Here is a 19761-nt window from a genome sequence, read left to right as displayed (position 1 = left end):
ATTACGGGAAATTCAGTTATGCCAGACAATGGGCTAAAAGGAGCATGCTGAGTTGGATACACGTTTAGGGTAGAGTAAATAAGGTCCATTATTTAGGAAAATAAATAGTACCGTAGCTTGAAAGTACAAAATGCAAGTCTTTATTTCCTGACACAGATATTAAAAACCACACTGAACCATCTGCATAATAGTATGTAGTTTACTCCGCAGGCAAAGCATATAATAACTTAATTCTTGTCTACAACACTTACATTTCGTCCCAGCTAATAAAACCAGGCTTGCTTCATAATCAAGGATACCCTATTCCTGAATTTTTCTAATTTTCGAAAGATGAAATACGAAATAATCACGCTATCTGCATTACAATTTTTCCGAATACCCATAAATGGTAGAGATACGGATCTTACTCATTTGTATCAATTCCGAACCTCACAAGATCTTCAGTAAACAACCTTAATCACAGACTCTGCCTAATGCTCAGCCAAGCCATTATCCAAATTTCTCAGTGCCATTGTGAGTACCATTAAATCAGAAGAATTCAAAAGATCTTTTCATCGACCTGGTGCATCCTCTCCTCATAAATGGTTCTTCAATCAGATTTTTTTTTAATTATTTTGACACCTTACACTATACCATACTTCATACATTGGTTTGGTTTAATTTTGTTTAAGTCCCATTAACCACGGATAATAATTTGTGAACCGCTTTGAGACGACCTACGAACTCGGTTGTGATAAAGCGGTATATAAGAACCTCCAATTATTATTATTATTATTAACACCTAAGGTTATTTAAGGACGTGGCTACATCTGTGTGGTGTTCGCGCTTACGTGTGTGTATGCAGGAGACAGGGTATGTTGGTGTGCTTCATACATGAACCTGAAAGACTGTCTCTTTTCTCTTATCATGAAAGCATCACAGAACTCCACTGAACTCTGTGCACGGCCGTTGGATCTCCCAGTATCCGTTTTTTCTTATCATGAGAATGTTTGTCTTCCAAGAAAGGCGAACAACGGAACTCATGAGAGATGTTTCTTCCAAGAAAGGCGAACAGCGGAACTCATACATGGATGTAAAATCTTTTTGAACATTGTTTATGGTTGACAATCTCTTTGTTGGGTTCAATGGCAAGATTATCCAGCAAGTTGCGGGCATTCCTATCGGAACAAAATGTATGTGTCCTTTGTCGGCCTGTTTTCCTTTTTGTGTATGTTCTTGTGACTCTGAGTTAATTGAAAAGCTAACCAGGACTAATAATAAAGTCCTTCGGTTTCACGTTCGTATATATATCCACAACGCATTTGCTTTTAATTGTAAACAAAATATTGACCACGTGAGTCAAATATAACCTCATTGACTTCAAACTTGTAAGGACTCTATAGACTCTTTCACGCCAACCGCTAATCTCAACCTTTACTTACAGCGACCAACGGGGGCGGGTAAGTGCTAAGCTGTATGACATGCACAAGTAAGGAAAGAAATATTTATTGGACCCTATTGAACATTTAAATGTATGTAAACACGATATACTTTTTCTAAATCCGAACTTTGAAAATTTGATCGTGAACATCGGCAAAATCAGCTAAATGGGCAGTTAGAGGTTACACGGCGCCTGTCAAAAGTATATCGCCGTGTAAAACCTCCAACACTGTTGGAGTAAAGCGTGGAGTAGAGTCTGATTTCATTGAAGCAAAATAAGTTTCAGAAGAAGATCCTTTGATTCTGTATGTTCATATTTAAAGTTGGTTGGAACGGAGGTGATGGAGGAATTGGAGTTGGACCCAGTATTGATATTAATTTCTTTGAAAGTGACATAAACGAGATGATAACCAGCTAAAAACGCTAGTCACCGAAAAAAGCGTATTACCAACGTAATGCGGTCTTCTACAACGTCACATGGACGCACCATGGTCACAACATGTATCAAAGGATAGGTACCAGCATATAACGATTGGCCAGGTTGTGTTTACCTGAGACCAATCAAATAACTATTGTAGTGCCTTTAGTTTTGCTATGATATATTCCAGGGGTGAAAAGATCGTAAGTGAACGTAACTCATGGAGTATCGACGATGGTTGATAAAGACGGGCGAGTGTTATGTTTTATGGTCGTCCCCGTGATCTCATTGAGAACTATCATGATCACACTGGAAAATGCTCTATTTTATTGAGCAATATGAAATTCAAGGTTTTGGTATTGGTCGTTAGTGTGCCATATGGTTTCGTTGTCGTGACATTGCTTGAATTTAACTCGGTCTTAAGGTTTCGTCGATGCAGCTGAAAATGCTTACTCTTCCTTAGAACTAGCAGTCAATGATCTCCACATACATCATCACTTTATTTATATTGTGCTCTAATTTCGTCAATTTTGAGTTCAAACTGTGGTTTTGTTACCTCTTGGATATTTCGATAGGATCATTTTTTAACAATTCCTCGGGATAAAGAACCGTATACACCCATAATACAAGTACTAGCGTATAGGTCCGGTCCCGCCTTTGGAGACTTACTCATAGCATGCCATGGAAACAGTCGACATCCCCACTTAATAGCCATACAATCACAATGCATAGAACAGCGAATTGTGAAAGAAAATGACACAGAAGGGAAGAGGGAATGGAGTATCTCCCCTAGTGGCCGAGGCAATGTCTAACATAGGAAAAACTGGGGGGTTTATTCATCAAATGCGCTACGAATCATCCTCGGGGTAAGGTAATAAAACGATTTATAAAGAAGTAAAGGTGGATATAGGGGTCAAAAAAGGGGAATTTTGCAATATATTAATAAGAATAATTTTCCATGATTACTTGAATAACAAGAGGCTCAGGGACCTAATAGTTCACCTATAATTTATTGTCCAAGTTAAAACCTGCTGAGTACCAATTCCAGTTTATCACATGAGTACACGAAATACAAACTGCAAGAAGGGCTCAATCCATTTGGGTGGTTAAGACACCAAGACACGAGTGTATTCTTCATGTCCAGCAAATTGGTATATGGTTATGGGTGATCTCGACTATTTCAGGGAGTTGGTCTCCAGGGGTGGATCTGGTCCTCCAGAGCAATTATTGTAGCATGAATGTTTTCCTCTTGTCATGTCTAGTAATTCTATATTTGGTTATAGGGTGGGAATATTTTTCTTATTCTGTCGCATCCCTCTGTCCCCTGGGGCCACATACTCTGTTTACATAAAACTGAGTCCCACTCACCAAAGGATACTCGACTAAAGGACTTGGGGAGTTATTGGTCATTTTTGGCCTCATCAAAATTAAAAAATTAAAATTGAAGTTATTTACCAATTTCTGTTATAAACATCATATTGGATAATTGGGGCTTTCTTCCTTGGTGAAGACTTTTTCCAATGCGCATGCGTAGATGCCCTATCCTAGCAATAAATTCACGTTGCTATGCAGAAATAGCCAAAATATGGTGTTTTTTCGACAGTAAGCATGCAGAAATGAAAGCCTCTACATGTGACAAACACAAACCCCTTTCCACGAATGAACACTGGTATGACAATATTTAATTATGTCAAATATGTATTTGTTTGTTGCATGCGGAGGCTTTCAAAAATAGAAGAACGTTAAAAATAATTTCCTTCAAAATGGCCAATTTCCAACCCAATAACGCACTGCAGATGATATTCACGCATTTTATTACGAAATGCGGGTTTATGTCTCTCTTTGTAATGCCATATCTCCTAAACCAGTTGTCGAATGAATTTGAAATTTCATATTTGCGTACTTCATTTATTCCAGAATATGAATATAACAACTAATTATAAATCCTTGATGAGGCCAGAAATGACTCTTAACGCCCCTAGTCCTTTGGGTAAAATCCCTCCAATCGTATCGTAAAACAGTTACCTTTATTTTTCACATTTGGCCCCATCCCTCTGCCCCCAGGGGGCCGCGCCCTCACTTTATACAAAATTGAGTCCCATTTGCTTGCAGAAGCTCTAAAACAAATTTTGTTTAAATCCCACCATTGGTAAGAAAACGAAAGGTTTTTGAAGATTTTATTACCACTTTGCCCCCCTTTTGGCCCCGCCCCTCTGCCCTGAGTTGGTGGGGCATACCCTCCGTTTATACAAAATTGAGAACCCCTTGACACGTGCTTTGACCAAGGATGCTCCAGACCAAATTTGGTCAAAGTTCTAGTATATCGCGTGTTAATAGGAAAAGCGCCCAATGGTTGACAACATTATTATATATATTTATAGTTCATCGTTTCACCACGGACTTAGATAATTCCGTGGTTTCACCAATTGTTTAGAATTAATCAATCTTTTGATATATTAATTACACCAGTTTCACTGTATTAATGTATTTGTTCATTCAGTCATCCATTCGTCTATTCACTCATTGAATCTATCATTTACAAATATAAAAGTTTCACCAAACGATATGACTTCAAAACGGGTGATATTACACACACATATATATATATAACCACGGACTTAGATAATCTAATTCCGTGATATAACGTATCAAAAATGTACTAATTGTCGGCTTTACTGAATATTTTTAGCAATAAATAGAGTGTATACTTAATAGTGATGTCTAATGTCACATTACGGAATCATTTTATTTAAGTCCTTGATCAGACACATATTGTCAAAGAAACATCCTTGAAAATGTCCTAAAACATACGTACAATATGAAGCATTCAATTGAATCAGGGAAGTCTTTTAAATAAAATGAATTAATAGTTAGCATAAACCCTTTTAAATACTGAATAGAAAAAAAGACGTCAAAACACAACAAAACGTGTTCGAGTTCGAACTACCTCGAAGCAGAGACGTATAATACGTCTCTGCTCGAAGTATGAAATTTTAATTTGTACTAATTGATTAGCGGGCACCTGCTCAATTCGTTATTCATTCAAATCGATAGAACGAAGGTATATTTAATGAGAGAATAATTAAAAAACAAACATAAACGTGTCATATTCTAGAATAATACATATCAAAAAGTTTTACTGTTCAAACACAGACATTTATCCATTAAAAACTCTATGATTTGTCTATCATGCATAATGCAAGTCTGATGTCATCCCCTCAACAGCTAACTTCCGGTTATACAACCTCCCCTGATATGCATCAGAAATGTTCATATCTATTCATTATCTTTCAGAATATCGTATACATTTATATTCAAATAAAAAGAATATCGTCTCTCATAAATGAAATAATCTATACAATGAAGGAAATAGTGAGCATCGAGCAAATAGCTTGCTTGATGTAAAACTGACTGCGGTATGATAACAGGATGGAACAGCCAAGGGGAGCTAATTATAGAAAAGAATTAGCCTCCGGTCTCAAAATTCGGGAAAGCCTTGTTATTTTGTGAACAGGGTCAGTAATATTCGGCGGGGCTGAACCACGGATTACGTGTATGTTTCGAAGATTACATTCAGGTAGGATAACTGGATTTAATTTGCATATACGAAGGTAAATTTCTTTTAATAATTGAGCAAACCATTGCTTTGTTGAGATATTGCAAGTAGCCGGCGCCAGTGCATCTTCATCGATACCGGTAGACTACGCCTTGGTGAAGCGATGAAAAACGGTGCTCAGGATTTTTTTTGTGATGTTGTACGTTTGCAGTACACAACGAGATTTACTATACATATCATAAATTGTATGTATGGTAACATTTGACATTTTGTAATTAGATATATTGATTTGTCTGTGGAAACGTATTGGCGTGTGAAATGACGGGCAGCTCTGAAGCGTCGCCATCTTGCTCACCGCAAGGTCGTTAAACATTTGCTCTGAGTCTGTTCTACGCTTTGCAACATTTCCCAGTTATGAGTTGGAACACTTTCTATTAATAGTTTATTCTATTGCTTTACGCTTTGCTAAATATTTGTATCTGTACAATTTGAAGCTGACATTCGAAAATCGAGGTAGCCCCACGTTTATCAGTTTCGAGGTAGCCCCACGTTTATCAGTCTTGAACTTTTTTTTTTCACACTGTCTTGATATAAATGCAATCTAGTCAAGCAAAATAACATTTGTCTTCATTTTGATATAAATTCTTTTCAAAAGATACATATCAGGCAAGAAAATAACCTAGTCTTGAAATTTGTCTGTTGTCAGTAGATTTGGAAGGCAAGTGAAAATTGTGTAGGCCAAGGCCTTCCGCCTGCTTGTTCCATTGGATAATAACTAAGTGTTTGCTGCATGTTGTTCTACCTATAAAATGTAGTAAATTCAAAGGACACTTAATATCATGGTGTCTGTTCAATGAAGTGGCAGTGTACCCCGGTATATCAACATAATTTTTGGACCAGCATACATCTGCAGAGACTGATGTTGAAATGGACATGTATCAAAACTGCTTCAGTTGAAGATTGTATATTATACCAGATTTAGAATGTAGGATTTGAATCTATGACATATCGGAATAAAAGCATCAGTGACGGCATGTAGGTTTACTATAACATGTCACTCAAGAAATGTGAATTGGATCACCATATACTCTAGATCTCTGCCACATGATAGAAAATCATTTTCAGTTTGACAGATCATGATAGAGATGTCGAAAAGGATGACTTCATGCATGGTGTTCAAGGAGAGACTTTATCATTATTATAATATGTTTGGCCAGGTATTAAGTTTTCATACTATAAGCATTAAATCAACTCTAAATATTGCATATAAATATTTGAAGAGAGTTAATTATATATTTAAGGAATAATGATATATGATGGTTGAATTTCAGTCCATAATATTAATAAAGTTCTATGTTGTTATGGTTTAGGTAAAAAGTAACAGAAGATCGGATGGGAATACCATTATAACTATAAACTTTTAATCCTAATCATTGTAACTGACGCAGTTTAATTAACTTTGTCATTTTGACATCATGAGAAGGAAACAATCAGATTGTTAGGAGAACTAATTCTGTTTGTGTATATCAGCAAAATTACGCATGCAATAAACACATTTACCCATAGAATAGATGTAAAAATGTAGATAATTGCGCATGAATAAATATTGCTGCCCAGGCTGGCTGATCACAGGGCAACCCATTGCTATAACTTTGGTTTTTAGATCACATAGAGATTATACACATCATGAGAATTGCTCCGAATCTGGGCCACACTTTTTTTCTGTAGAGAGATCTCGACCTGTCTATCAGGGTTCTCACTGTAGTGGTATGTTTAGTAATATTGACTAGTGGAAAAGTCGTTAAGATTCAAGATTTGAAGAGTGTCTGAGTAGTGGCTTGATAATACATCCAACATACCACACCCCAGCTTCCCATTGTAATCTGTAGCAGGGTGCTTACATTCCAGGAGTAACCTCAAGTCTTATCTCTGGTTTCCTGTACTGAGCACTTATACACACATGTTCAGACCAGCAACTCAACTGACAACTGTAACATATTTTTTTTTATTCAAGGGCATTTGCACAGTCATACACGTTTGTAGTGATTCACATCTTTTCAAACATGTAGTTTTTAATAATTTATTTGAAGCCATGTTAAACAAATATTTGTTTCTCATTACATTGTATGCCGGTGTGTACTGCATATTCATGCATATATACCCTAATCTTGTCCAGTCCAAATAATGTATACAGTATTATTTCATATCAATTTAAACAAATTCTGAAATGATGTTCAAAATAATGATAATACTAAATATAAGTTTGTCCAATTTTGCGTTTCTTTTCCAAATAACTGACATGGGCATATATACATGTATACACTTCATGCTGTTCATTTATCATTGTAGGGGCATTCGTGCATATTGAATTTGGGAAACAAATAAACCCATGTTCTGTAGCTATATTAATATAGGTTTGTTTGTGTACATGGTTTGCATATTAAGAAGTTATCCCTATATAAATTTGTCAGGGCTATCTATTTATACCATAAATCTATCATATTTACTGTAGGGCGCCTTATGTATACTGAGTCTGTATACCTAGCCTTGCCAGCTATCGCTGTCAGCTATAGTGTTGGGATGGGAGAATGATTATATTTTGAAGTCATCAAGAAGCTGTTGATCATCATCAGGTGTGAACATGTATCCTAGATGCGACTCCCAGCTACCATTAATATTTATTTGTGTAGCAATTAATGGGAAGTCTGTGTTCAATATTTCTCAATTAGTGATCATGACATCAAATGCGGCTAGACTGCAGGGTCGATAAATGTAGTTTTGCTTCAGTTGTCAGAAGCAAATTCAATTTTAAAGTCCGGAGAATTGGTGAAAACTGTATTACTTAAATTTGATGAAAGTATCACCAAAGCTGATATTTTTGTAAATATTTCAGTGACTTTTGTAGATTTTTTTTCAGGCAGGCAGACCGGAGCATTATTTTCAAAATTTAGATGAATCCAATTACTAAGGTACAGTCGGTTATCAAAAAGTTGGCGAGTCCAATGAAGAAAGCTGGAGTCCATGGCCCATATTCATGAAACTGTTTAAATTTCTCATGCTCAAGCATGGATTTTGTGCTCAAACTCTTTAACTTTATTGTAGCTCACTTAAACTAAATAAATGAAACCCTAAACCGATGTTCTGCTTCAAGTCTCTCCCACATTCTTCCAAATCATTGTCAAAATGTGAAGAATTATAGATTTATCACCAGATCAAGAAATTGGGCTTGCAAAATCTGAGTTTGAGCATGAATACAGTTTCATGAATATTGGCCCAGAAGTTAATCTAAATATCTGAGTATGAAGAATTGCTAAATTTTATATAGAATTTATTAACTATATTTATCATGAGTTGCAAATTTTCTTTATGGTAATTCATGTGAACCAACATTCCATTTACAACTACTCTACGACTTTAATCCAGGACTAGCTCCCTGATTCTGTTGGCTATCTCTAGGGATTCTAGAGTTGCTGATACTGGCCATGGACTCTGGGGAGATCTAAGTACAACACTTCCCTGACTGTAATCTGAGAGAAGGATGCTCAGGTTTCACTGCTGTTGGTTGGGAGGTCAGCAGGAGTCTATCAGGAATGTTATCACTGGGTGTACTTGTACTCATAGCTGCTGCCTAGTATAACATCACACCGGCTGTCATAAGCACTACAACACATACACACTGCCATAGATTCATCATCTTAACTCATTCACACCTACATTTTTAAACTGGACTTGCCCAGTCTTTGATTTGGTAAGGTTCAAATGCGACCTTGTAATTTAGGGGTGAATTGGTTAACAACTGAAAATTAACATTTAATTTCTGTTGCATTACATCCCTATAGCTATTTGGTAACAATTCTATCGATATTATTGGTCAGAGGCTGATTGTTGCGTTTCTGTTATTTTGGTGGGCTCCCCGACACATTTCCCATGTGAAACAAATACAAAATTTCAATTTAATTGCCATGTATCTATTTTATGCATCATATTATTTTATCAAAAATATTAAAATGCTTGAAAAAGTAACATTAAAGTATGGTACAAATGACTAAAATGCTTGATATTCATGACAATAATTGGGAAAAAAACCTTGATACATATACTAAGCAAACAAAAATGTGATGAAAACCTATTTCCATGGTTATTGAAACACATGTACATAATATACCAAACACATCTAAAGAATCAAACTACTGTGTGGTAGTTGAAGTTGGTCCAGGGTCAAGCAAACTAAACTTAAACTTCCTTGTTATAATTGATGTTACCATTATATTTGTTATCAGACTGTGTAGGCTGGTCTGAGTTGTGTATACCGGTAGTTAAAGAAGTACTGATACATTAATCAGAGGAACAGGAGAAATTCATAATCATTGTGTGTATACAAAGCTATTGACGTGTGAATAACATGCATAGCTGGATAGATTCAGTCGGATGTATTCATTACATACATGTATGTCTGTATGTATGTATGTATGTATGTATGTCTGTATGTATGCTATTGTTCATTGGTAGCTGTAATTAAGCTTGTATGCATGAGGACTGAGTAGGTATATATATAGTTTAAGTTGAATAAAATCTTGAGCCAACTGGCACAAAACGGGAAAGTATTTATTAAGAATGTACTTATTGCACTGGTAGATTGGATCACATTTTAACTTGAGCTTAAAATATATCAAGATTAATTGGATTAAACCTAAGTTATTTTAATCACATGTAGTTTGTGCAGTGGTTACTCATGGCCATGGTTGTAACTTAATATAGGGTGAAGTCGGTGTAAATATTTAAAAAAAAAATAGATATCTTATTTTGAAATTTTACATTATCAGGTCTATGGTCCATTAATTAATGTAAAATTTGACAATGAAATATTGAAACATTCAAAATAGGATCAAATCGATTAGACTGCAGCTAATTTCGAGTACAAACTTGGCAACATGCAGATATAGAAAAAATCTACTAGCCTGACCGATATTTTCACAGAAAAGTTTTGCTACATTGTAGCCCTCACCATGCTTGACATGAAATTTACTAGCCCCAGGTGTCTGGCTTGGTGGAATTGTAAATGATAAACTTCCAGCTCCTTATCTATTGGTACTGTAATATTTATACACCTTCCAAGTATCATTGGTAAACTTCAAGTTCTACAACTCCTGATTCATTTTTAGCAGTCAAGGTTAGGGGTCAAAGGTCATGCAAATCCTGTTTGACATCCTGATTTTAAGGGGGGTGGGAGGAGTGTTATTTCAAATAACCTTGCATGAACTTCATCTTTAGAGCATAGAAATTTGGAAGCTAAAATATATCCTTTTGCTATTATACTGTATGAATTCATTATACTGACTCAGTACTTGAAGTAATATAATGAGCCCAGTAGTCATGAGGATATATTAATGACCGCTGTTGCATAAAGACGACAAAATCAATAGTGATTGGTCTGTCTATAGCTATCAATGCCCACCCCCAGACAGGTTCACCATTTATTGACATTAAATGGGTTTTCTGACCAGTTAATTCAAACTCTTGACGACCATCTATTGTTAAGATAACTTGGTCTCACCCGAGGCTGACCAAGGCTGACCGACAGGTATTTATATTACATTACTGACGAATGGATAGGAAGACTAACAGTCAAGTTGTAAGTTTGTGACAGCCCCTTAGCATTGCCGTAATTCTCTCATTCATCTACTGCTATATATCATATACATACAGACAGATAGATTGTAGTTCAAGTGTGATCTGATGTCAGTGACTGTGTGTATGGTAATGTTTCCCTAATAGATTTGTCAGGGTGTTGAAAGGCATGGACAGGTCTGATATATATATACCTACTGGTAGACCAAATCTGTGTACATAGGGTTGATTCGTAACAGTTTACATAATTAAAGGTCCTCAAGTACATATGTATATAACACTATGTGGCTACTATTACATAAACTAATCTATATATATCCACACTATAATGTTACACTACATTGTATATTATTTAGTTAATTAAGTCATTCACCCTTACATATTTAAACTGGACTTGCCCAGTCTTTGATTCGGTAAGGTTCAAATGTGACTTTAGGAATGAATGGGTTATCAGGAATGGATCTGCTCACCAGATTTTTCATGAGGTATTTATACATGTACTATAATTGCAGATTTGGAGATACAGATATTGGTGCAGAAACTTGAAAGTGACCTCCTATATAAGACCATTTAATGAGATGAAAAGTATTTTATTGAAACAAAAAATGTATGTATTTGCAAAAAATAATCTGATGCATGCCAGTGTATAAAATATAAATCTTGTCTTTTCTTTTCTTTTTCTATATATTTATAGAGTGAATTTTGTATCCTGACATCAGGAACAGCGTTACAATATATAATGATTAAATTGGTGTTTTGCTAGTCCATAGAAGAAACTGCATTACTATGAGATTAATGTGGTCAGATGGTTCATTAAATTTCCGCTAGAGTTCATCATTGCTTTAGGAAATCATACAATTTACACAATATACAATATGTACAAAGGACAATAATCCATACACTTTTGTGTAGGTTGATGTGTAGATGGAAATATGGATTTATTTTGGTCAGCACACATTAGGCACTTCCTGTAACTCTAACAGAGAAGTAATTTACGAGAAGACTGCAACATAGTTTTCTTTCATAAAACTGAAATTCCAACTAAAGGCTTCTATTGTATATGTGTCAATTATTTTTCCTACCAAAGATTTTTTTTCTAAACAGTTGACATGATACCCTTTGTGCATACATAATGTATTTGTGTGAATTGGTCTTATCATTTATATAATAATACCTGGCTAATGAGGTTTTTTTGGGGGGGGGGGCTGACAGTTAATCTCTCGGCTCAAGTGAAATATCATTTGTTGGCATTTTATAACTGAACTGCTATATACTGTATATGGATGGGCTTATTACCAGGCATGGGCTTATTGCTGGATAAATACTGCAGTGATGTTGGTATGAGCACTGCAGTCGTGTGTCTCAGATTGTCTAATATATATGCTGGTATACAGACAAACCCACCAGGGAGCATTAGTTCTGACCAAATCAATACTCGGAATCCCAACAGGTCAGAGTTTGTGGGATGCAGTATTTTTTCCATTTTTCAAATGTGGACGGTTTTCCATCTGTAGTGTCTCTGTACAATCAATATGGAGCTAATTATATTAACCTGCTTATTTTGCTTGAAAATATTTTGCAGTGATAAAAACTCTAGGTATTCTTTAAAGAATAAGAATAATGTAGAATTCAACAATTCGGAGTTTAGTCAAACATTATCACTCTATAGCTACAGTAGTATCCAGACATTTTCATTGATCCAACTTTTTTTTCTGTTATTGTGTTGACAAAACACGGTGTAACACATTCTCCCTTATCTGTTAAATGTTTGAGCAGCTTTTAAAGACATGAGTTACTTCTTTTTACCAAAGAGAATATTCCAAGATCACTTAAAACTTGGCCAGAATGTTAGCCTTGCTTTTAGGTCAGCTCGGTACTATTGTGTTCTGGCAATAGACTGGGATGTATGTACGTCTAACTGGAAAACTTCAATAACACGATGGCTTGGTCTGTGTGGTGGCTTCAAAGTGCAGAATGGTAATGGTTGGCTTCGTTGTAATAATCAAAAGGATGGAACGGTATATGTGATAACTGGGACTAATTTGATGCACAGGTCTGAGGCTATATTTATCAATTTTCAAATAGCTGGCTACTGTGGTGGATGCTCATATAATTGAAGCAGCTTATAGCTCATTTACCCATGAAGACACATTTAAACTCTTCCAATTCAAAGGTTGGAATAGTTCATTATGAAATTACAGGGATGAATGACTTAAAGATATTTATCAATTATAATAACTGTAATTTGGATTAAGTATGCATAGTACATAAAATGTGTCTACGTTGACTGCAACATGCCACAGAGTAAAATCAAAGACTGAAAAATATAAACAGCTGGACATTGCTGATTAAGATCAAATCTGCATCAAAATTGCAATTTTTATACATTTTTTTGCAGTTTGGATAATCAATTTTATGTTAATCTGGGATATCACAAGTTTTATTTGTAATATTACTTACTGTGATGTACATTATGTGTATTAAACATTTTGTGAAGAGATGTTTTAAACATGGGTCAAAATCAAATTTCAGGCGAATTTTGAATCTTAACGATTTTAATGCAAATGTAACGCTCAAATTTTATGGATTTTATTTACCAAATGAATTTGATAAACTGAAATCTAATTTTACCTAGATTTGTTTCAGGGGAACATATATATATAAATAAAGTGTTCTCCATTGGAATCTTCAATGCTGAAGGCTAATAAAGGGTGTAGGACTGTTTACATTAACACTGGCACCCTGTACAAGTAGACAGTCTGGCACTGTTTTTCGGCAGATCCAACAAAAACGAATCGGGCAAGACCAGCATCTTTAACACATTTATCAATGAATTTGCCCTATTGATAAAGCATCCCTTGTGTATTGCTAGATAGTAAAACAGCTTGTCTAAGGGGCCAACATGGGGGACCAGCCAGGACGGGGATTGGCAGAAATTGAATCCCTAAAAAAATGGGCGTGTCATTACTTAGTCATTGTACCATCTGTAGAATCGACTGGTGTCACTGATAACCAAGATGTTTTTATATGAAAACTTGCTAAACTGTTCAAATCATTCTGTACTTTTCATGTTAAAGATTGAAAATAAGTTATTGAATTATTGTGGATTTGTTTCAAAATTAGAAAATGGACTTGAAATGAAAATACAAAATAAGTTATTGAATTATTGTGTATTTGTTTCAAAATTAGAAAATGGACTTGAAATGAAAATACAATTAACAGCTTTTTCTGTTTAAAATATCATATCTTTTTAACATATGTATCTCAAAATGGTTTTAAACAAATTAAACATAAGAAGCTTTCTGGCAAAATAAATTGAAATATGTTTCGCTCTATGTGCCATTAATATGTATGAATTGCTATATCTTGATTTACCTGTAAAGGCCTCTTGTTGGGGCTAAATAGGGGACTGGATGTGTTTGTTTCTGATAACAAAAAATTCCTCCGCTCTCTGCTGACCTGATAAAGGTATCTGGCTGTATAGAAGAAACATAATGTACACATGAACTAGATTTTGTAACATCTGCCCGACCAAAAATAAAGAACGAGATCTGCCACAGAGCTTATTATAGGGATTTATAGTCTGGGCATCAAATGATACACATTAACTGTTGTTTGAAATCTGGAAAAATAGCAATATCATAGGCTGAAGTTTTGTGCAGAATTAGCTAGTGAGATTGAGCAATTGAGTTTTCTTGCAAAATAGAAAAAAAAGATACTTCATTGTACTTGTTTACGAAAAAGAATTTTCAAGACTTGTTGAAATAGGGCAGTTCAAAATATTTATAGTTAAAAAGATGTATGTTAATATTGAACCTTATTCGTTGATTTTTCATGACATTTTGAATACATGTACATTAATAGATCTAAATCTATCGCAGTCTTTGTATAATTCAAATTACTTGTTCTGGATTTATATAAAAAAAACCTCTTACTCCTGCACAATAGACATGTATTTGTACATTGTATCTATATCAGGGTTCGAATTTAACCAGATTTTCTACTTGCATTTTTTCGCAAGTGGTATTTTTTCTTACTTGCTAAATGAGAAAACAACTTGCAATTTGCATTTTTACAACTTTATTAGACGTGTTAACTTAGAATTAAATTCTAAAACAACACAGCATTAACTGACATATTAAATTATGGTCATTGGGATGTATACATGACGCAAACCTTGCTGTGAAAGATTGCTGGCCTGCTCAGGCTAGTCTAAGATATAGCATAGAAACTGCATCTTAGTTTCTTGCTCCATTTGTTATTTTGCCGGTGCAGCGAGCTGTGAAATTTAACCTTGTGAAACTCCAATACAACCACGTGACTAGTCAAGCCTATCGTATTTGCGCTATAAATAGTAACTAAAAATAGATTACCGAAAAACATCATGCATGCGGTAAACGTCATCATTATTTGTGCAGGTACTTCCTAACGGACATGCGCACTGGACATGTATCGATTGTAANTATATGTGTATGTGAGATGTGTCGGGTTGGCATCTATCCATACTTTTAACAGGTGAAAATAATAACAAAGGTGCTCTAATTTAAAAAAAAAAAAATTGTTATGGAATAAATATTTAAATAAATAAATAGGGATTGAGTTTGATGTTTACTTGAAACCAGACACATACATATGTACAGTTGACTATATCGTTTCAAGCCTTTTGAAAATGTCACGCTTTCAACAAACTTTGTCATTTGGTTCATCCATGGTGATCTCATATATCACTGACATAATATCTGTTTTTCATGTTGTTTATAACTGCTAATGTTACGCCAGCAGGTTTTTTTTTTGAAAATGTTGCTGAGATGACGCGAGTTAAGTTTTTAAATTACCTGTCACCAGTGGGAAATCTAGACACATTCATATAAATATATACATACATACATGTACCTGGTTTGAATGGAGCTCATAAACTGTCTACAAATATGCAATTTTATAGGGCAGATGACATATGTTATACTCTCGAGTAGTTGTACAGCAGCGTATAGGGCAATGTATAATAAGTGTAGTGGCGCGGAGCATCCACATGTGACATATTTTTGGCAGTGATCAGTGGATTTTGTATCTATATATATATACTGTACAGCCTGGTGAATTTTCAGATCTCTTGAAAATGATTATCCAATTTCATGTCCTGGAGCGGTTGCAACAGTTTGCAGCTATGCAGTCCTTGTAATACGTTGAAGGTGTTATGAATCAATAGTGGAAGTTATTCACCTTGTGCAAATTATCTCAAATTGTATGTTCCGCTAAATCGGTGAGAAAATAAGCACGCTAACACACCATATTTAGTATAATATCACGGCTGGATGAAATGATGAGCAAAAGGCGTCATGATTCTAGCACATATTTTTCCTCCAGAAATATACAAACATACCTCATATTTTGAATATTTTCCTCTCTATATCAGAGACATGAAGGTCACTTTATCCCACTCCTTAGTTGAATTATCCATTTATTTAAAGCAGTACAATGTATATCATTCTGAAAGAATGCATTGGTTATTATATCAGTAGATTATATCAGCTAAAAGGGAACCACGCAAAATAGTTATAGGTATGCACAGACAAAATTTAAAGAAAACTCAGTAGATAAGATAGAAAGAAAATATTCAGAACTTGAGTGTTTCAGGGCGGGGGGAGGGGGTGGGGGGATGGGGGGCAGCAATTGTCTTCAGCATCCCTGGTACATGTGTAGGTGTCTCCTAAAAGACATAAAACATCCTGATTATGCCTGGGAACAGACATGTATTATTGCTGAAGTTATACACACAAACAATCATGTAGTGGAATACAGCAGGTCAGTATATTTTCTAATGTACCCAAATCCTGTAGAGTTTCTCAATGGAATGATGGGGATCAGGACAACTTACATAAGAAATTGCTTCTTTCCAACAACTATTTTATCTGTTTGCAGTGCTGGTTTAGGTATAAACAGGAAACCTTTTTTTTATATACAACTTATACAAGTATACCAGATTGCATCAGCCATACACAGAAGAGTTACCCTGACCTACAGCTAGTGTTCCTCTAGATCTATGTACAGTGTAGATATAGAACAGATGCATGGAATATAATGAGATGACGGCTCAATTATTTTTAACCCTATACAAATGTAACATCCTATGTCGTGATTTACGTTTTGCTGTGCTTTTATGCTGTATTTCACATGGTGGTTTATAATTGTATTTTGCACAATGGTGTCCAAGATGTGACCTAGATATGAACCATTTACAAGCTACATATATATATTAAATTCTCTTCTGTGTAGCCTGCAACTGTCATTGAAGTATAGGCTGTACTTTAGTAGAAGTGAACATTTTCATGAATATTTATAATGTAACAGATTATTTTATGAGGTTGGGTTATTGTTGACAGATGTGGACAGCATTTTCATGATCATAGTACAATATAAATGTGATGAAACTCAAGATAAAATGTGATGACTTTTAAGGATTTACCTGTATGCTATGTTAATATGACATAATATATATCTCCTTTGAAAAGAGTTAATGCTCCCAAAAAACCTGTTAACTTTTTGTTTGTTAATGTCAATTATGACACACAACGAACTGGTAAATAAGAATGCATGAATCACAACACTCAAGTGTTGATTTTACATTTATGAGATCATTCTGATAAGAAAATGTAAATGGGAGATCACTCCAGCACCAAAAATGGGACACAGCATGGTTGTTTTCTCGTCTTGGACTTGAGCAGGTCTTATGCTATACCCAGAGTTTGTAAGCATGCTAAGAATTTCTCCAGCACTTAAATGCAGCTTATGTGAAAAGTTAATTAGCACCAACAAAGTCATTTGCCAATGAAATATAGGTCATACTGGAGCTCGGCATATATTGAATATAGTGCGACTACGTACTAGTGCCTGGTGTCATCTTAACCTACTTTTTGAGAAGTGTCCTAAAAAACGAAACGTAACATTGGAGGTGAATGTGATGTGATGACAACGACGATGACACCTTGTCCTAGCTAGCTGTCCTGGCAAGACCAAACTTATTCATATGGAGTTCATGTTCTAGATACAAAATTAGTTGGAAAAATTTTGAAAATGTGCCGAACAACCACAAGCCTTAATTGGCCTTATTTCGCAAGACAAAAATGATTCCAATACAGTTCCAAACAAAACTGTATCAAGAAAAGGAAAATGCGTCGCCCATGGCCAGGGATAAAAGTGTTTTGGGTTCCAAGTATTGTATGTATGACACTGCAGTCATGATGTAAGTGATGTATCATCAGATGTCTGCCACATTCTATATCCAGACATAGAAATAGGAGCAGAAACAGTACTATTTTTTATACAGTAATTATATTGCCTCTGGAAGTCTTTTTGTTACATTCCAATTTTCCTTCATGTTTTGAGTGTGTATGGCATCAGTGTCTGAAGTAATGGGTTTGTATATATGCTGTAATTTCGATCTAAGAAGAGCTTGGGTTGTCTTAATTTGCAAGCATCCCATCTTTCTGTTCATAGGTTTTAGGTGTGAAAGTTTCTTTAGGCAAGTTAAGTACAAATCAATGAATGATCGATGGAGAGGTCGCAGTGTCTGCTGTTTTTTGCGATGGCGGACGATGGCGGACGGTATACATCATGTTTTACATGTGTGCACATTTATAAAACCGTGGAAGGTTTACAAGGAAACATACAATACACCTGACGGTATACTGTGGTTGCTTTGTAGACTCTGAAGCCATAACTTCGGCACCCATAGGATTTCGAGGAGATTTTTGTCAGAAGTTGTGAGACAAGTTGACAAGAATATGACTTGGATTTGACATGGAGGAGCTTAGAGGACATTAAACCCCTGGGATAGCTGGGTTTTATGAGGACTCAGCCAGTCTGTTCACTTCACTTGTGTGGTGTGGCCGGATCAATTGTAGAGTAATTACTGCAGTGTGGTCAGCTTTGTTTATGATATATAAACCTTTGTTCTGATTTGGTCAATATATACTGACCAATGGCCAGTATATATGTTAATAGGAACACGTGATCAAGTTGCAGTAAAGTTTCCACTGATAGCTATATTTTAAAAAAGACATTGGGTCTTCAAAAAAGACATTCGTCTTCAATCTCAATTTTCACATTCTTTACAGATCTTTGCATGAAAAATCTGGGTTTATACATATGTGGAATATAATGTTTCATATTGTATCAGAACTTTCCAAATATAATGTTCTTCCAGCAATTGTTTGAATTGTGGGACACTGAGTAGGAAAGAAATTTGGGGTCATATATCGCTTTGGGGTCATATATCAGATCTAAACAATGTACAGTCAGACGATGATATATAGACTAATGTGTCAGGGAGCTGGAGGTTGACAACTCCAAAACAGCTTGCCTGCAAATTCTCTGTTGATAGACTTATTATCTTACCTGTATACGTATTATACTCAATCGAAGGAACAGTACACATTTTACTATATAGCTACACCCTCTGTCCTGGTACAGTCTTAAACATGGCTACCACACTTGTTCTAATAAAATTACTGAAATAATACCCTAAATCTAGATAATAAGCTCGTTTTAAATAAAGATTGGCTTTGGAAATAAGCCTTGGATGCAGCTTCAAAAATATAGCGGGCCTGGAAATTCCCATCTTCCAATATGATGGACCTTACATGAATAAGTGATCTTTTTCGTAAAATAGAAAACTACTAGAACTATGTGTAGCTCTGGGTTTTGCACAATCTAGACACAAGTTTTTACATCTGATTATTTT

At 35.3% G+C, this 19761-nt stretch overlaps 1 protein-coding gene across 9 annotated transcripts in view; it reads left to right on the top strand.

Moving 5' to 3' along the window:
- Positions 1-5293: 5293 nt before the first annotated feature.
- The window catches only part of LOC110463802 (alpha-adducin-like), an 82582-nt gene continuing 68114 nt past the window's right edge, over positions 5294-19761 (top strand). For 5 of the 9 annotated variants that reach the window (XM_021518671.1, XM_021518672.1, XM_021518673.1 and 2 more), the window contains exon 1: positions 5294-5414. The gene's annotated coding sequence lies outside the window, so the exon portion shown is untranslated. Of the gene's footprint in view, positions 5449-19761 lie in introns of all 9 variants that reach the window. The other 4 variants (XM_021518676.1, XM_021518674.1, XM_021518666.1 and 1 more) reach the window with 3 other exon arrangements.

This window comes from Mizuhopecten yessoensis, unplaced genomic scaffold (genome assembly GCF_002113885.1).
Source record: "Mizuhopecten yessoensis strain PY_sf001 unplaced genomic scaffold, ASM211388v2 scaffold10931, whole genome shotgun sequence".
Classification (NCBI taxonomy): Eukaryota; Metazoa; Mollusca; class Bivalvia; order Pectinida; family Pectinidae; genus Mizuhopecten; species Mizuhopecten yessoensis.
This window is presented reverse-complemented; position numbering and strand designations above follow the sequence as displayed.